Consider the following 18121-nt stretch of genomic DNA (forward strand, 5'->3'; position numbering starts at 1 on the left):
AGATAAAGATATTGCGTGCAACTGCTAACATTAATAAAATTGGGTTAATTCAACAAAACATTTTTTTCAGTGTATGTACAAAGTCTAGTTTTGTTAGATTGAATTAACAAAATTAAGTTTGAATTACTTGAGTTTTCTTTTTCACGTACAAAAATAATCAAGTATTCTTAACAAAGAAAAATTTAGTTTTTGATACATAAATAAATTATGTGAAAAGTTGCCTCAATTTTTTAAAGTAGATTGGGCAGGAAATTTTTATCAGTGTACTCACTGCTCACTATACAGTGAATTACATGTAGTGGACTATATAATCCACTCAATCAGCCAAATTGAAACAACATTAAGGACACTGCTCACTCACTCGCCAGCTGCTGACAGTGATATAATTACTCTCACGTAGCTCATGGACGGCTGGGGATTTACAGTTATAATTTTTGTCAAACACTGCAAAACGGTATTTATTTCAGTCATAACTATTATCATACTTGGTGTATTTTCCGTAACAGCCAAATATAATAGAAGTACTTACTACACGTCATTTTTTTAAATAAAAAAAAAAACATTTGCCTTGCTACTTATGATGTGTTTGAGAATTACAAGGTGCAGTAAATGCATCACCCGCGATTGCCGGTTTAGTGGCTAACATCCCTATTGTTTGTTTCTCTGCTTGAAGTTTTGAGACGGGCTCATCCGAGAGTTAAACAGAGAGATAAGTGTTATTATCTCACAGTTTTTAATGATGTTTCATGTTATCAGTAATCATTAATCATGTAACCGGCCATTTCTTCTGTTTGACTGCAATGCATAATGGCAATGGCGGCTGCTGGTCAGTCAAGGAGGGGAAGCTTATTTTTTTTCAGCCTACATCATAAATTTGTTAATTTATTCAAACATAAATTCTACCCTCCGTGTCAGCTGCTACGTGAGACTACGACAGGCTGTAAGTGTGAGTGACAGGGGGAGAAGCTCAGCAGCTGCAGCTGTAGCTGCTTATTGGTGAAAAGAGAGAGAATCTTTAAACACAACAATCATTGTTTTTAGGAAAAGTAAACTCGCTGGGGATTGATAAAGCCTCAGTCCAGAACAAGTAAATGTAGAACTCAGAAGATGCTCCGGTGGAGGGTTATACTTGTTCCACAGTGGAGCAACCCACTCTACGCTTCCCTGTTGAAGTCAGGAGATGCTCGGCATCCGACTGTGTTAAAGCTCTGAGATGCTGTGGGGATGAATGAGAAGGAGGTGGAGACAGTTACCTGTGATAGGTAGCTGATTCTGAACAAAAGATGAAGGAATTCTTGTGCATATTTTGTCAATGAAATGTACACACAGCAGTACATATCACCACTTTTTTGGGGGACATTTTAGGGGAAGCTGAGCTTCAAAATGCATTGTGGGATACATTGAGTAGACTATAGAGTGGATGACCATGCTCACTCAGATTGTGGACAGCATGACAAAATGGCGCATTCACTATATGGTGAATGGGGAGTGATTTCAGACACAGTCATAGACAGACGACCTTTCACACACACTCACACCAAGGGACAATTAAGAGTGACTGATTAACCTGACGAGCGTTTTTTTGTACTGTGGGAAGAAGCTGGAGTACCTAGAGAGAACCCACACATGCACTGATAGAACATGCAAACTCCACACACTGGTGACATCCCTGCTGTAAGGACATTTAATCGTTTTCACAGGGATGGAATATTCCTTTCCCCAAACCGATTGAGGTATCATGTATCCACTCAAATGGAAAGTTGTCAGGGTGTGTTCATTCAGCGCATGCTCAGATATGACGTAAGATGCAACTAGAGACATTCCTCAATTCAAAAAATGGTGGCGAGCTGTCAGCACTGGACTGCTGCGAAAAGTTTGTTTTTGATCCAAACTTTGAAAGAACTGAACATAATTTCAAGACAGGACGGATGAAAACCTCGCAATACGGAATTATTCCAACAAGTGAAAGAAAAACTCTTTGATAAATCACGCAATGTTTACGTTTCTTTACGCATGCCCCATTGACTATTCTGTCTGATTAAAGCAGCGCATGTAGACCAGAGATTGGAATATTCCTTTACATGTATACTATTGTTTTCGGGAAAAGTCATTCAGAAAGATTCCATTCGGAATCTTTCATGGTCATAGCCTTCATTTCATAGTCATAGTCTTGCCATATATTGAACCTTGCCTGCTTTTTTTGACCTCACCTTTTGCCTCACGTCCGTCTGTTACCTCTGCCTGTTCTGGACTGCTTATCTGTGTACTGACTTCTGCCCAGACTCTGATTAAAACCTTTTGCCCTCCCAACCCTCATCTCAGTGTCCTGCATTTGTGTCCGTCTTTCTGTGCTAAGTTCATGATATCGGATTACTTTTTCAAAGTAACTGTGGCAGCACTGTCTGTCTAGAGAACACTTAATGACACTAACAAAGCCCTTGATAAGTCACATCAGGTTTACTTGAGACATCACCTTTTTAGAAAATGTGTTGTCCGGTTAGTCATACTAGTGAGAGGTTTGACATTTTTAAAACTTCATAAGTCACTGGTTGAATGAATTTGAATGAAACTGTATGTTGGCTGTTGAAGAATGAAAGTACGTCTCTCCCTCCCAGGTTGGAGTGTGTCTTTTTGCCTTCAGTACCATTATGTGAATGATCCCATGACCTGGACTGAAGCTCAGACCTATTGCAGACAGAAATGCACTGACCTGGCCACAATTAAAAGCCCTGAAGAGATGGATCAACTAAAGTCCTCAGTACCATCTGATCGGACAAAATCCTATGCCTGGATTGGCCTGTACAGCAGAATCCAGTGGAAATGGTCAGATGGCAACTCATGGTATGGGTCTGAATACAGAAACTGGGAAAATACTGCAGACAACGAACCAGACTTTTATTCAAGTGTTCAGTTCTGTGTAGAAGCAGATGACAACGGAAGATGGTGGGATGCTAGATGCGGGAATCTAAGGCCCTCTGTCTGCTATAACGGTAAGAGATAGATTAAAAAATAAGGGTGTGTCCAGCTTCTTTTTATACTGGACTGGCTGATAATGAGACACCAACCTTTACAGGCCTGATTTTAATACAAGTCCTCCCTCTGATAGGACAAACAGCAAAACAAAGTGGTCAGAGTTAGCCAACCAGATTTTAAGGGAGGTTGAGACACGCCCCTGTCATGACATACACACTGTCTTAAACAAGTTAATCAAAAGTTAAGAAATAGGAATAAAAATCTGCTGTTTTCTCAAACTCTGACTACAGGAACACAACAGAATCCAGACTTTGTTTATGTTGGTGACAGAATGAATTGGTCTGATGCTCAGAAGTACTGCAGGGAGAACTACGTAGACCTGGCCACAGTGAGGAATGACACAGAGACCCAGAAGATCCAGAGCCTGTTACAGAAAGGCACCTACACCTGGATTGGATTGTACAGAGATCCTGATTTGTTCTGGTCTGATGGGAGTGGGTACTCATTCCAGTCCTGGGTAGAGGATACAAACCCACTAGGCTCCATGAGTGTTGTATGTGTAGCTGAATATGGGAATTCAGGATATTGGAGGCCAAAGTCATGTGAACATAAATACCCATTTGTGTGCTACAGTCCAAGTAAGTAATGTACCTACTGTTAAGATAAACTGCATGTTTCCCCTTTCACTACATGGCTTTTGCTTCTGCACACCAGGATCATTGCATGTAGTGAAGCTGAAGATGAAACTAGATGACCCCTCTTTGGATCTGAACAACCCTGCAGTGAAAGCAAGTCTCCTGAGACAGGTGAGACTGCAAACAAACCTTTAAAAAGGTTTATAGGTTGGGTCCAATTTTTCCACATTTCCCTCATGTTGCAGGAAAAATCAATTCTAGCTTCTGGAGTTACTAATCTTGTGAACTTGTCTTACACTGTGTTCCCAGCTCCAGGACAAGCTGAAGCAGAGTGGACTGAGTGGAGTCACCCTGAAGTGGAGAGAGCAGCCTGACGGCAAAGTCTTCCACAAGGAGGAAGAAAGTCCTCAGAGGAAAAACAGAAAGAAAACTGAACTTTAAAACCACTTCATAGTATGCTCCTGAAAAAAAAAAAATACTGGATACTTTACTTCATGTTGTTGCTTTAACAATGCCCTGTGATTTGTTTTAATAACAAATGTCTGCTGCCTCCTGTGCAATTTCACTGTCTATTAAATGTGAAAACAGTATCAATCACATGTTAACCTGATGATTTGCTTTTTCTTGATGCATGCGATGTAGGTCTCCTTGTTGGTGTGTAAACTCACAAGAGTACTTTTTTGTGTTCTGGTTCAAGTCTATTAAGTCAATTTAATATATTTGGAGGACAAAAAAATCATTTCAAAAGAAAATTGATTTATTACATCAAAAATATCTGCATTATTGTTGAGTATTAACAATATATATATATAGAAAAAAAATCAGGTAGTGGTAATAACTTTAAAAACAAAACAAAAAATTGAATATGATAAAAAAATTGAAAATAGTTAAAAGGTCACTTTCTCACATTGTCATTTAACACATGGGGCTCTAATTTTGTAGACCAGGCGCAGGCGCACCTGTCCATAGACGCATGTCTATGGTTAAAACCCAGTGGTTTATTGTGTTTTCATTACTAGTATCCAAAGATGGAATGTAATCAAAAATGTATAAACTCTTTAATGATGGAATTTGTTTTCCTTTTATTTGGTTAAACACTGTTTCTTTGCTATTTCACATTTTTTGATTAAAGACTTAAATGACAAGCTGAAATTATTCTTTATTTTACAGAGATTATTCACGCTAACACACATTTTGAGGCCCATAGGATCACACCTTGTGCAGGATCACAACTGTAAAAGTTGTGAAATTATTTTGTAGGAAAATTCTGTACACTCTCCCTTAAATATTTATTTTAAAGCATTTCCTCTCCCCTATCTTTATGGTTAGTTACACTTTTTTTTTTGACTTAGAATGATTCTTTTCTGCTAGTCTTGTTGGTCAGCTTTAATTGTTTGGTTGTGACAGTGTATTAGTCTGCAGTGAGCTATATTTTTATTTTTACTTGCATAAACAAATGTTTATGATTTGGCCTTTAGCTGGGCTCTGCCTGTTTGGCTCTGATACTGCTTTAAACATTATTTTCCAGGTCCCATAGGTTTTTCAAACCAGTGTTCAAAGGTTGTTGTGTGTTATATTTTACTATCCACTATTACTACCTTTCTTTGAAAATACCTAGGCTATTGACAAAAATCATTTAACTGAAGGCAGCTGTTACCCATTTTTTTCATTATTATTTCTAAGATTTAATAATTTGTATTTTTATTTTTACTCGGTAATGCCAGCTCTTAATCGGTATGCTTGCTTTTTGGGGGAAGTCAAGGGTCCTTGGACCTCAGAGTTACTGTGTAGGTGTGTTTCGGATTTACATCTTCAGGTCCAAGTAAAGATGGTTGTGTATAGTTCCTATTTGGGTACGGTAGTGGTTTCACCCTGTATAAAAACTACATTAGATATCACAAAATATTGTTTATGGAGAAGCTGTTTATCCATCTATGATAATGGGTGACGTGAGACAAGTGAAGAGACAGCACTTACACCAACACTGGGTACAATATGTTTGTTAACTTAACTATATGGCAGGGGTTTCTGATATGTGTGGGGAGTTAATCACCCCATAAAATGATAATAAAAAAAAAAAAAGTAAAATTGTGGAAAAGGGAAAAAGTTAAAATTGCACTTTTGCTGGAAAAACATCTCAAGAATAAAGAACATTCATTCATTTTCTGAACAGCTTATCCTGCACTGAAAAAAATAAAAAACTGTTAAAAAAAAAAGGTTAAAGCACGGGCAGCAAAGTTTCCAGACACTTACAGTAAAACAACAGTGAAATCAATTTACAGTAATTTCCTGTAAAAATACTATTTTTCCAATGTGCAAGAACAATTTTGTAATGTATAAAAAATACCATTATTCAACAGATTTTTCCTAAATTGTTGAGGTCAGAGACCTTCAATATAGTGACATTGCAAAGAGTTCTGCAGAAAAATACCACAAGACTCTGCTGAACATTTAAGTTTTGCAGTGGGGGAACATTCTGCCTGTGAAACACTGCATGGACCGGCTGTGTAATTCAAATAACATTGTTATTAAAAATTGACCAACATAGCAAAGACCATCAACGCGTCTCGTTTATCATAAACGAAAGACCATGTAAAAACCACCAGGTACAGGGTCCACACAATGAAGCACAGACAGCCAGTCCACCCCCCCTGGAGCACATACAGCTGGTCCGCCCCCTGGAGCACATACAGCTGGTCCGCCCCTTGGAGCACAGATAGCCAGTTTGCACTGTGGAGCACAAACATGCTGTGCCCCCTGTATAGCAGGGTCTCATATCCACAGGTGGTTAAAAGCACTGTCACAAAGAAAATGACTTTGCTGTGAAAAAAAAAGGAAATTAGTAAAATTTAGGACACAAACTGATAAAGCACAAAATGACCAGTGATGCATGAGAGGAAAGTGTTTTTAGGAGAAGGGCAGTGTGTTCTGTTAGGAGTTTGCTTTTTTTTTTTTTTTTTTACTTTTTTTAAAAATTTGTCTCTAATCAAAAGAACAAAAACATCCCCGTACTTTTACAGTTTTTTTTTTAATGTAGTATTGTGTTACAGCGTTTGACTGTAATTTTATGCTATTTGTCTAGAAATTTGCTGCCAGTGCTTTTCCTTTTTTTTTTTTTTTTTTTGTTTTTTTTTTGTTTTTTTTTGTTTTTTCTTTTATCAGTGAATTGCAACCATAAGTAAGGGGGTACAGGATTCAGCTGGCATAATACTTAAACAAACAAACAAACAAAACAAAACAAAAAAACATCAAGGGTGTCATAAAATTACAGAAAATATAGATATTTTCTGTAATTTTAAAGTTTTTTATAATATTTTTTGAAGAACAGAAAAAATACTTTTAAAATTAAGGGTTAATAACCGTTAAATTCAGATTTTTTTTTTTTGTGACTGTAGAAAATTACTGAAAATATCTGTAAATCTACAAGCATTTTGTTTCATAAGAAAGCAGGAAAATCTGTTTAAATTTACAGACCATTTCCTGTAAAACTACATTATTTTTTAACAGTGTGTTCAGGGTCGTGGGTGGCTGGAGCCTCTCCCAGCTGTTACTGGGCGAGGGGCAGGGTACACCCTGGGCTGGTCACCAGTCAATCACAGAGCTGACACATAAACACAGACAACTTTTTATGCACACACTCACACCTACAGATAACATGGAGTGACCAATTAACCTGATGAGTGTGTTATTGAACTGTGGGAGGAAGCCGGAGTACCTAGAGAGAAACCATGCATTCATAAAGGCAAACAAAATTGAAACAGGTTTTTTCTCCTCCGATGCCTTAAATAGAATAGAATAGAATAGAATAGAATAGAACATAATAGAATAGAATAGGAAAGAATAGAATAGAACAGAATATAATAGAATAGAACAGAATAGAATAGAATAGAATAGAATCAGCACATGAGGACGTGTGTGGCTTTTATACTTTTTGACACTCTGCGTGGCGTCTGTTCCCAAACTGCAGGGGGTGATGTACCACAAACATACATTTACCAAAGTACTAAACTAGTTTAGAAGAAGTTGTTTACACTGTTTACAACCTTTTTTTTTCACCAAGTCCTCTTCTCTGCTGAGTGTGGCTGCAATTTCACACCAGGAATTGTTCATCACATGGTTACTATGGTGATCTCTGTGTGATGAATTATATTTATGCCTGTATTTTGTGTACTTACAAGAGTAGGAGCTTTAAATGGTCCTATGTGCACAAAGTAGAAATGAAAAATTTCAGCTTGAAAGGGCTGTGTGAGGGAGTGAGGCTGCTATCTCCTGAGCTGATCTCCTCCATAACACGCATCCAACATATGCGCTCACAGGCCTCGAATGCAAATCTAACTTCATTTTTTGCTTTCCTCTGAACCTCGGTGACCCTGCAGTAAACAGAAAAGCACTGTGTCAGTGTATGGTTGTGCAAATAACGCATTTGTGTTTATGACAATGGTGACCCCAGTGAAAGTCTAATCTAGACACTAGTAAATGTTCCCCCTGTGGACTATATGATGGTATCTTTTCTTTATTGGTGAGCTTCATTTGAATATTCAGGCAATATGACAGGACTGAAAACTTACAGCTGGGCTGTGTTTATTTTGTATTAGATCTTTCTTTTTTTTAAGATGAAGCAGGAAGTTGACAGAGGGGAGTTCTTCTGTGGATTTGTGTCAATGACATAAGTGTGGTCTGTTTTTTTGGTGCCAGAGACAGTCCACAGAGCACCATGAGGACAATCATTCTGCTTGCTTTCTGTCTATCAGGTCGGTAAAATTCTGTTAATTTCTATCTGCTTGTTGTTTACTGTCCACTGTTTGATCCTTAAAAAGAGATAGCAGGTGTTGTTTACACAGTAATGGTTTGGTAACAAGGACATTTGACAGGAGATTGTGTAATGAAAACCAAAAGAAATTAAAAATAACTTTTTTGGCAACCGATTGCTTCTTCTCCTCTCAGGCTGGAGTGTCTCCTCCTGTCTCCCCCGTCAGTACCACCATGTGGCTGATTCCCTGAATTGGACTGAAGCTCAGACCTACTGCAGACAGACATACACTGACCTGGCCACAATTGAAAGCCCTGAAGAGATGAAACAGTTTAACAAGATGGTTTTGCTCTCCGGCCTCAACTCTGAGGTCTGGATCGGCCTGTACATGAATCTCTGGAAGTGGTCAGACAACTACACAGGCAGTGGAGTTCAGCACTTGAAGTGGGCCAGTGGTCAACCAGATTATCTTGGAGGGAGGAAGAGCTGTATTGAATTGTATAATGACAGATTCTATGAGACACATTGCATTTGGTTGAATACATTCTTCTGTTACAGAGGTAGGGATTGTGTGGGGAATATCCAGCTCTTGAAGATTTTTTGTGAGTACTTTGTGGAAACTCATTTTCCCCATTTCTTTATATTTCTACCTGCAGGATCACAACAGGACCCTGAATTTGTTTTTGTGAATGAACGTTTGAATTGGTCCAGTGCTCAGAGTCACTGCAGGGAGAACTTTATAGACCTGGCTACACTGAAGAATGATGCTGAGATCCAGGAGATCCAGAGCTTGATACCATCTAAAAACTGGACATGGATTGGTTTGTACAAAGATCTTCATGATTCCTGGTCTGATGGGAGCAGCTCTGAGTTCAGATACTGGGATGATGCAGCAGGACCCTCTGACAGCAGGAGTGATTTGTGTGGGGTTGCAGATCTGGAGAGTTCAGGAAAGTGGAGGTTACTGCCTTGTGGAAGCAGATTCCCATTTTTGTGCTACAGCGTCCCCCAGCCTGGTGAGTAGCAGATAAGGATTAATGCTTTTTACCATTCAACAGTTCAGTAGCACAAAATAAATTTTACCTTAATGTTTCTTCTAACAATCCAGGAATACAGAGACAGGTGATGAAGCTGAAGATGAGGACAGGTCACCCCTCTTTGGATCTGAACGACCCTGCTGTAAAAGCACAACTTCTGAAACAGGTAAGTCTCCAAAACCTACCATAGGACCAGTGCTTGTTTGAGTAATCAAAATTGTCTTGACTTTTTGTTCCCAGCTCCAGGACAAGCTGAAGCAGAGTGGACTGAGTGGAGTCACCCTGAAGTGGAGAGAGCAGCCTGACGGCAAAGTCTTTCACAAGGAGGAAGAAAGTCCTCAGAGGAAAAACAGAAAGAAGACTGAACTGTGAAGATAAACATCAACTGTTTTTTGGTGATCTACAGGAAACTTTGGTTCTTTCCAAGTTCAAGTCCAAGTCTTTATCAATCTTTTTATCCAGATATTTCTCAGTCTTTATCAGATTTCCTTCAAACAGCTGTGTGAAAGGTAATGAGTGTATTTTTTAACTTCTTTTGTTTCACCCAGGAAACTCTCTCTTGTCTATTATCTATGCTACAGTAGAATAAAGTCAAACTTCACACTTTTTGCATTTTTAACTTTTCTTACAAGTAACTGGCCATGTGAGATCTGCGTTTGTGTACATAACAAAAAGTGTCTTAATACCAAACCAGACAATATGAATCTGTTTTTTGGAATAATTGATTTAATTTTAGTGACATTACTTAATCATGGACTGTACAAAACATGTCTCTGAGTCACTCATTTGTTTCTGGTACATAGTTTTGATTCAACTTAGCCTTAGAATGAACTCCAGATGTGTAATTGAAGTGGAGTGCTGCCCTCTACTGTATATAAGGGCATAGTGTTTTTATAATCCTGGTTTAAGAGATGAGTGAGAGGGTTCTGTTCTTCCAGAGGTTAAAAAGCAGGAGGGGAAACTCTTTTAGATGATCAGCTTCAGGAAGAGAGACATTGAATCAGGTAAAGACCAGTAACTCATAACAGCCAAGAAAGGGGACAAGATGAATAAAGCCAGGAAGGACCAAGAACCAAATAAATATGGTAACTAATCACAAGTATGACCCTTCACTGAGGGGTAGCTTTGTGGCAATGAGCAGAATACAGATGACAAGGCAGCAATGAATTAAACCAATAGAGTTTTGAGAGACCTCAGAAATCCAAAACATGTCCAGCTGTAACCAAGGCTGTTACTGGCCACTTATCTTTTATCTCTACACTGTTAAAAGAAAACGTAATTTTACAAGAAATGGTCTGTACTTTTCAACAGATCTTTCCGGTTTGCTTATAAAACAACAAAATGCTAGTAGAATTACAGACATTTTCAGTAATTTTACACAGTCAAAAAAATAAGTAAATAAATCTGAATTTTACGTTTATTAAGCCTAATTTTTCAAAGATTTTTTTTTCTGTTTTTCAAAAACATTATAAAAAACTGTAAAATTACATAAATTATCTGTAAAATTACACCTTGGATGTTTTTGAGGTATTATGCCAGCTGAATCCGGTACCTCCCTCACTTATGGTTGCAATTGACTGTTTAAAAAAAAACAAAAACATGAAAAGCACTGGCAGAAAAGTTTACAGATACATACCGGCATACCTGCAACCCAGGGGGCAGACAAGCTGTCCGTGCCCAAGGAGGTGAACCGGCTATCTGTGCCCAGTGGAATGGACCGGATGTCTGTGCTCCAGGAGGTGGACTGTCTGTCTGTGCTCCAGGGAGGACAAATGACTTATTACATTAAAAATATCTGCATCATTTTTGTGTTTCGCTAATGGATTCAGAAAAATGCAGGTAGTGGTAATGACTTTTAAAACAAATAAAACAATATAGCTGTAAGCAGCAATATGGGGCCCGAGCCCCTCAGTGAACATGTCCCCGCTCAGGCAATGTCCTGGCTGCCAAAAATGAGGCACAATTTGGGTCAGCCAAAATTCATAGGTCTAGGCATGAAAGTTAAAGGAAAAAACTTGTTAAGTCATACAATAGATGCAAAAGTATGATTTGTATAAAAGGTTAGTAGGAACTTACCAAGCGGCAAACTCCGGTCTGAGAATATGAGACAATGCTTAAGTGCTAAAATCTGCTGTTTCTCCAGTGTTCGCTTGAGGCTGGTTCTGGAAGTAGCGGAAGTCACACACACATCAAGCCAAAAAAAGCTGTTTTCAAAGCAGAAATTAACCTACTTACAGCCTGGTTCAAAAAACGTCTCCTGTCTGAGTCACTAATTTTACTATTGGCACCCACTGTATGGGGGGGGGATTTTTTTATCCCCCGAACTCAGCCGTTAGAAGGATATTAAGATGGCGAGCTCCCCCAATAAGAGGCACAGCTGAGGGTCACGTGACCAACAGGCGCCCTATGGCTAAGATGTTCAAAGATGAAGCTGGTGACCTGTGTGACAGGAAGGGAGGTTGTTTTCCCTCCTGCCACTGCGGGCGCTGTGGGAGGTGTGCCACAGTGGCAAGCATGGGTCTGGCACACCTGAACCTATAAGTATAGGGGTGCTTCTCAAAGCTCCAAAGTTCCATCCACGCCTCCTCCACTCGCCTCCTCCACTTGCGTCTTAGTCCCGCCCACCAGAGATGCATGCCAGAGACGCGAGGAAACCAAGAGAGGAGAGAGGAGACGAGGAGGTTCATTTTATGAGCATTGAGATGTCCTCTCCTCCGGAGCATCACATGACGTCAGTCTTGTAGTGATGGCGGCGTCACAGCTGGATAAACCGGTCTGAACGCACGGGAGAAACTAAATTAAGGAAAATAATGTAAACAACAGGGCGCTTGACCACGGAAAATTCATATTCACTTTTACATCAGTTTAACATGAATATGTTCATGAATGAACAAGAAAAATGTTACGTTTTCCCAGGCCCAGATTGATAGTTTTTAATTCTTATGTTGGGGCCACTTTGTGTTCATAGATAATGTGTTTATTCTGCTATAAGCACTGCTTAGCGCACTGGTGGGACAGGAGGAGAGAGAAGCGGAGCTGTCTGCAGCGCTGCCTTTCATCCATTACGCGCACGCAGAGGGACAGAGGTGAAACTGTTGCTGTTTCAGCCAATAATGGCATGATCTCACACTGATCACTGATAAAACAACAGTTTGCTACTGTATGAAAATTGCGTGGTTATGTGTTATTTTTAAAGGCATTATTGAACTGGCTGGAGTGAGCCAGTGGAGCGCGCAGTCAGCTGACCCGGAGCCTTTCAGTTTCACTTTGAGCCTTGTTGTCTGTTATCCGGTCTCTGGGGCTCTTTCTAATTGTCTGTTGTCATCCTCAGTGAGAATGAATGTTGTAATCATCCAGATAAATATCAAACATGTTGGAAAATTATCGAGGCAGCTCCGACGAGTCTGTGAGACGATCGTGGGGCTAAAGATTCATCTGTCAACTGCTCACACTAGAAGATAATCTTCGCCGAACGTCGGGGCTGATTTTAGTTCCCGACCAGATTTCTTCCCTGATTGTGGGGAGGACCGAATCTGGGTTAAATTGGGCGAGATGCCTGAAGTGTGAGCCAGGTTTTACACTTATACAGCTTACCTTGCTCCATGGTGCTCACGTTTCACACATGTGGACAGCTGACGCTTTGTGGCCGGCTCTGATACGTCACAAGGGGGCGTGTCTGTCAGTGAAAAGATTTCCGCGAAGCCTGCACTTGTGTTTCCTCGATTATGCCTCCTCCAGCCCAGTCTCCTCTCTCCTCTCTCCTCTCTCCTCCGAGCACATTTGGCGCTTTGGAATGTCCTCCAATATGGCTGCTCACAAAGTACTTCCGGTGTCGCGGAGGAGAGAGGAGATAGGAGACTGCATTTTGGCACATTGGGAAGCACCCTAGGTGTGCTAATGGCCTCTTCCCCTTTTCCTGTTCTCATGCATGTGGCATGTATGGCTGCTGCCTCTACTGAAGCCGGTGGACTTAACTGAAGATCTTTGAGATCTTGTCGTTCTTGGCCAGGTAATGTGTTCTATCTGGTTTTGCTGCACTTGTGTGTGCGTTCTGGGTGTTTCGCTTACCCCCTCTACACCTGTTCGCAGCGCAGCTGGGAGCTGAATCGGCGCTGCTTCAGGAGCAGTTAACGTCTTCCATCCAGGTAAGTGTCTTGCCTGTCTTCCTGTTGAACACTGCGAGCTCTGGGTGTAATGGTGACTCTTAATCTCCGTTTCAGTGCGTCTTTCAGTGCGTATCCTGGAGGTACGTGTGTTTTCTGCCTTCAGATGTGCCTTGGTTCTCCTGCTGCGTGTTGACTTAATTTTCCTCTTTGCATTTAGTTCACCAAAACGGTGAGCCTTTTAACCGGCTCTCCTTCCGGCTGGATAAACCAGCGCTGTTGTTCTGGCTCTGTGTTCCTGACTTCTGCCTTAGTTGTTTCCGATTATTTGAGCTGATACCTAACCAGGAGTGTGAGAAAGCGCCTCGTGCGGAGAAGCAAAAATGAACTGTGGTAACTGTGATTCTGATCCTCTATTGACTATACTCCGTTATATTGGGAGGTTTTACTGCTGCGCGCTTGACTTCTCATCACTGTATGGAGGCCCAGGCTTGCTGCTATCCATACTTGAAGGCTCAAGCTAAGTCGGATTTTTAAGTTCAGCTTTTATGACATTCATCTTTTTAGGTTCGTTTGGGGAGGGATTTATTTGTATTTGGGTTATTTTTTTGGCTTTTTCTTTGATTAATTCTTTTTTAAATTTTCCTTTGGGGTAACTGTTTCTTTGTAGGATTAGGTTATTTCTGCATTGCATTATTTGGGTTGTTGTTTCATGATTTGCATGTGTGTGTGATTATTTGATGATTGGGCATTGCCATTATTGATTTGTTTTCTTTCCTTGCTTGCATGTGTTTTTATTTGATTATCTTCAAATTTCAAGTATTACTTTGTTTTCTTTATTTGTCAAGTGTGCTCAACTCTGGGTTTGTGTTCATTTGTATTCCATTTGGTTGTGTTTTCTTTTGGCTCCTTTACTCTAAGTTGTTTATTTTTGTGGGGTTGATTTCCTAAGTTTTGTTTGGTTTGAGGGATTTTCTTTTGCAGTTATTGATGGTTTTAAAAAGAACAATTTTAAACGTTTGTAATTAAATTAAATTTTGAGTACTCTGTTTAAAACTGCCGTCTCTGTCAGTGATATACGGACCTGTGGTAAATTCATTAGTTGGTTCCCAGAGGTGAAGATCTTCTGGGTGGCGTTGTCGACCCCTAGGAGTATTTTTTTCGGGGATTGTAAAATATGTCGGAAGGTAGAGTCAAGAAATGATGAGACTCTGGGAAAAAAATAAAAATAAATAAAAAATTGTATTTTTGTCACCCAGCTGCACTCAGATTTTCCCAGAATCCCTCATCGTCTGTGGAGACTCTGTCTGCACAACTGCTACAATGTCCACGCCTGTGACGGGGGTATTTTGGCTTTAAACCGTACAATTATAAATGCCAGAGCCACACTGTCCGCTCTATATATTGTCTATGGAGTATACCTCTACTAAAAACACAATAAATAAACACAATATCCAAAAATTATACACAGTTATAGCTAGGGCTGGGTTTGAAAAATCAATTAGATCGGTTTTAATCGATTTCCCATAAATTGGTTAATAATCGATCCATAAAATCCAAAGATCGATCTTTTAACTGGTAGTTTCTTCATCATTTGACGTGCAGAGGAGCAGCCTTGTGGTTTCACCCCTTTTAGTCTCGCGTGATCAGCCTTTACCACGGCTTTCCACTTAACAAGATCTCGCGAGGTCTTACTGCAAGCACTCAAACAAACATGGCGGGAGCAAGTAGCTCTGTAAGTGCAGCACCGGCGAGTTTAAAAGCTGATGTCTGGACGTATTTCGGATTCAACAAACACGACGGTACAGAGGAGTTGGACAGAAAACAAGCAATATGCAAAATATGCAACGGAAAGGTAAAGTACAGTGGGAATACTACGAACCTACGCAACCATTTGACGAGACATCACCCGGCAGAAACACAGTCCGCACGGCTCAAACAAACCAGCCTAGAGCAGGTCATGACGCCTAAGTTACCAGGAAACTCCCAGCGCGCACAGAAAATCACCCAGGCTATTGCAGTTTTTATTTGCAAGGACATACGACCGTACAGCGTTGTTGAAAACGATGGTTTCCGACTCATTACAACTCTAGAGCCACGCTATGTTTTACCGACACGCAAACAGTTAAGTGAAGTTACAATCCCGAACATGTATGCATGTTTGAAACAAAGCATCGAAGCTTCACTTCAGTCAGCAGATAATGTCGCATTGACTTGTGACTGTTGGACATCAAGAGCAACAGATTCATATCTAACAGTTACTGCTCACTACATCGACGATGACTGGGTCCTCGTAAACCAGGTTCTACAAACCAGAGCCGTGGAAACGAGCCACACAGCGAGTAATCTCTGTGACATGTTGTCCGAGGTGATAGGAGAATGGAAGCTGAACAACAAAACGCCAGCCATTGTAACTGACAATGCAGCAAATATCGTCCGTGCTGTGGAAATGATGGGCTTGCAGCACATCGGTTGCTTTGCACACCTTCTTAATTTAGCCTCGCAAGCTGCGCTAAAAGTTCCCACAGCTGCACGCCTGCTTGGCAGAGTTAGACGCATCGCCACATTTTTTCATCGTAGCACAACAGCAAGTCACAAACTCAAAGAAAAACAAAAAGTACTGGAGCTTCCTGTCCATAAGATGGTGACTGACGTGCTGACACGATGGAATAGCTCACTGGAGATGCTGGACCGCTTTCTTGAGCAGCAACCAGCTATTTCAGCAGCTCTACTATCACCTGAAGTCCGCAGGAACGAACAAGATCTCTGCGCTTTGACAGAAATGAACATAACAATAGCAGAAGATTTGGTTAAAGCTCTTCAGCCACTGAAGGCTGCTACCCTTGTCATGTCTGAGGAAAAAACACCGACTATGTCAGTCATTGCACCCCTGCATGCACAGCTGTTGAAGAAGATGAGCTGTGCCCCCCAGGACTCTGCAGTCATCAAAGAGGTCAAGACGGCTGCATACAACAGCCTGAATTCGAGGTATGCTTAAAAAGTGTGTGTGACTGTGTTTGCATGCATGCATATTGATATCCGATAAAATTATATAAGTGATGAAATGATGTGTTATCTTTTTAAGGTATGTGGCCCTGAAGGATAGGCTCTATGTTGCCTCAGCATTAGACCCTCGTTTCAAAGCTCTGCCTTTCCTGTCTGACGAGGCCCGGGACCACACATTCTCCAGGCTGGTGACTGAAGCTGCTCATGGGGAGCAGACTGAGGCACCTAATGTAAGTTAAAGACCAACACATAACTTGTTATTTCTAACCTTTTTTGTACCTTATTGTATTCAACTCAATTTATTAATTGTCTTTAACATTCAAATATTAAACAATTGAATTCTAAATTGTGTTCCCAAGTTATTTTCCAAATAATTTTATTCCTGAACATGTCTATTTTCCAACAGCAAACAGCGGCTGTTGGTGGAGCGGAGGAAGCTGTGCCTGAGCCTCTTGAAGATGCTACTCCACCAAAGAGATCAAAGGAATCCTCAGCATTGATGTCTCTCCTTGGGTCAACCTACATGCCAAAAGAAGAACTGGTAACACAGAAAACTGTGTTTGAAAAGGCCCAGGATGAAATAAAAAAATACAGGGAGGTAACATCTCTCCCACTCTCTGAGAATCCTCTCAACTGGTGGAGGGCACATACAGGTGAGTATCCCATTTTGGCCCGCCAAGCCAAGCGGTACCTTTGCATACCTGGTACCAGCTTCCCATCTGAGCGGGTTTTTTCCACGGCTGGTGATATTGTCACAGCAAAAAGGAGCTGCCTTACTCCTCAACATGTTGACCAACTCCTTTTCCTGCAGAAAAATCTTACTTTTTCAGACAAGTAAGGCAACTGATGAAGGGCCTTTAGTTTTGAGGACGTTTGTTTGAGTAATGTTCAGATGTTGACAAGCTTTTTATTAATATGTCAGACTTTCATTTTTTTAATTTAATTCAAGCTGCTTAGACTTGTTATCACTTGTTTTTGTTTTAAGGGTGTTTTTCAGTATTACCAGGTATGTTTAAGAAATACTGTTTACCAGACAATGTTCTAAAAAGCCTGACTTTTTGCACTATTTCAATGTACTTGCATTTTTTTGAGTCAACAGATGGTTGTTTCTGTTCTTCTGATACAGTTGTATGTATCAAAAACATTACAGAATTGTTGCACTAAAGCTGTAAGACAGTTGCAGGCAGGAGAAGCTAATTGAGTGTCCTGTTAGTTATGTCTGTAGCTACTTTATATTGTTGGCCTTGTAATTTATTTAAATCTAAGTTAGAGGAATTTATATTTTCTCCGTTGTCAGGTGGTCATGTTTAAATAAAAGTACATGATTAATGTAACTGCTTTGGGTTCAATTCTTAATGTAAAAATAATGTTCAATAATGTACCAGGTCAAAAGGTCACTTTTTAATTTTAAAGCCTTTTTTTAACAAGATGTCCCAGATTGAATTGAATTGAATCGAATTGAATCGATCTGAGGCCTTGCAATATCGAATCGAATCGATCTAGGAAATCTGAATCGATACCCAGCCCTAGTTATAGCACAGGTTATGTATTGCGTTGTGAAAGGAATTTTGCTGTTCTTTTATTAGGCTCTCAGTGGATAATGTTGTTGAATTCTTG

General features: G+C 40.2%; 2 long non-coding RNA genes across 2 annotated transcripts; both read left to right on the forward strand.

Moving 5' to 3' along the window:
• Window positions 1-13324: 13324 nt before the first annotated feature.
• Window positions 13325-14279, forward strand: LOC141791097 (uncharacterized). The gene is made up of 4 exons (XR_012598298.1): window positions 13325-13404; window positions 13490-13540; window positions 13616-13641; window positions 13719-14279. It is a non-coding gene; the product is annotated as an uncharacterized LOC141791097 (long non-coding RNA).
• A 2007-nt stretch (window positions 14280-16286) lies between these two features.
• Window positions 16287-17794, forward strand: LOC141791131 (uncharacterized). Its single transcript, XR_012598299.1, has 3 exons — window positions 16287-16486; window positions 16584-16734; window positions 16911-17794. It is a non-coding gene; the product is annotated as an uncharacterized LOC141791131 (long non-coding RNA).
• Window positions 17795-18121: the final 327 nt, after the last annotated feature.

Source organism: Halichoeres trimaculatus, unplaced genomic scaffold, assembly GCF_033239565.1.
Source record: "Halichoeres trimaculatus isolate MK-OKI-2021-1 unplaced genomic scaffold, fHalTri1.1 fHalTri1_scaffold_5, whole genome shotgun sequence".
In the NCBI taxonomy this organism is placed as follows: Eukaryota; Metazoa; Chordata; class Actinopteri; order Labriformes; family Labridae; genus Halichoeres; species Halichoeres trimaculatus.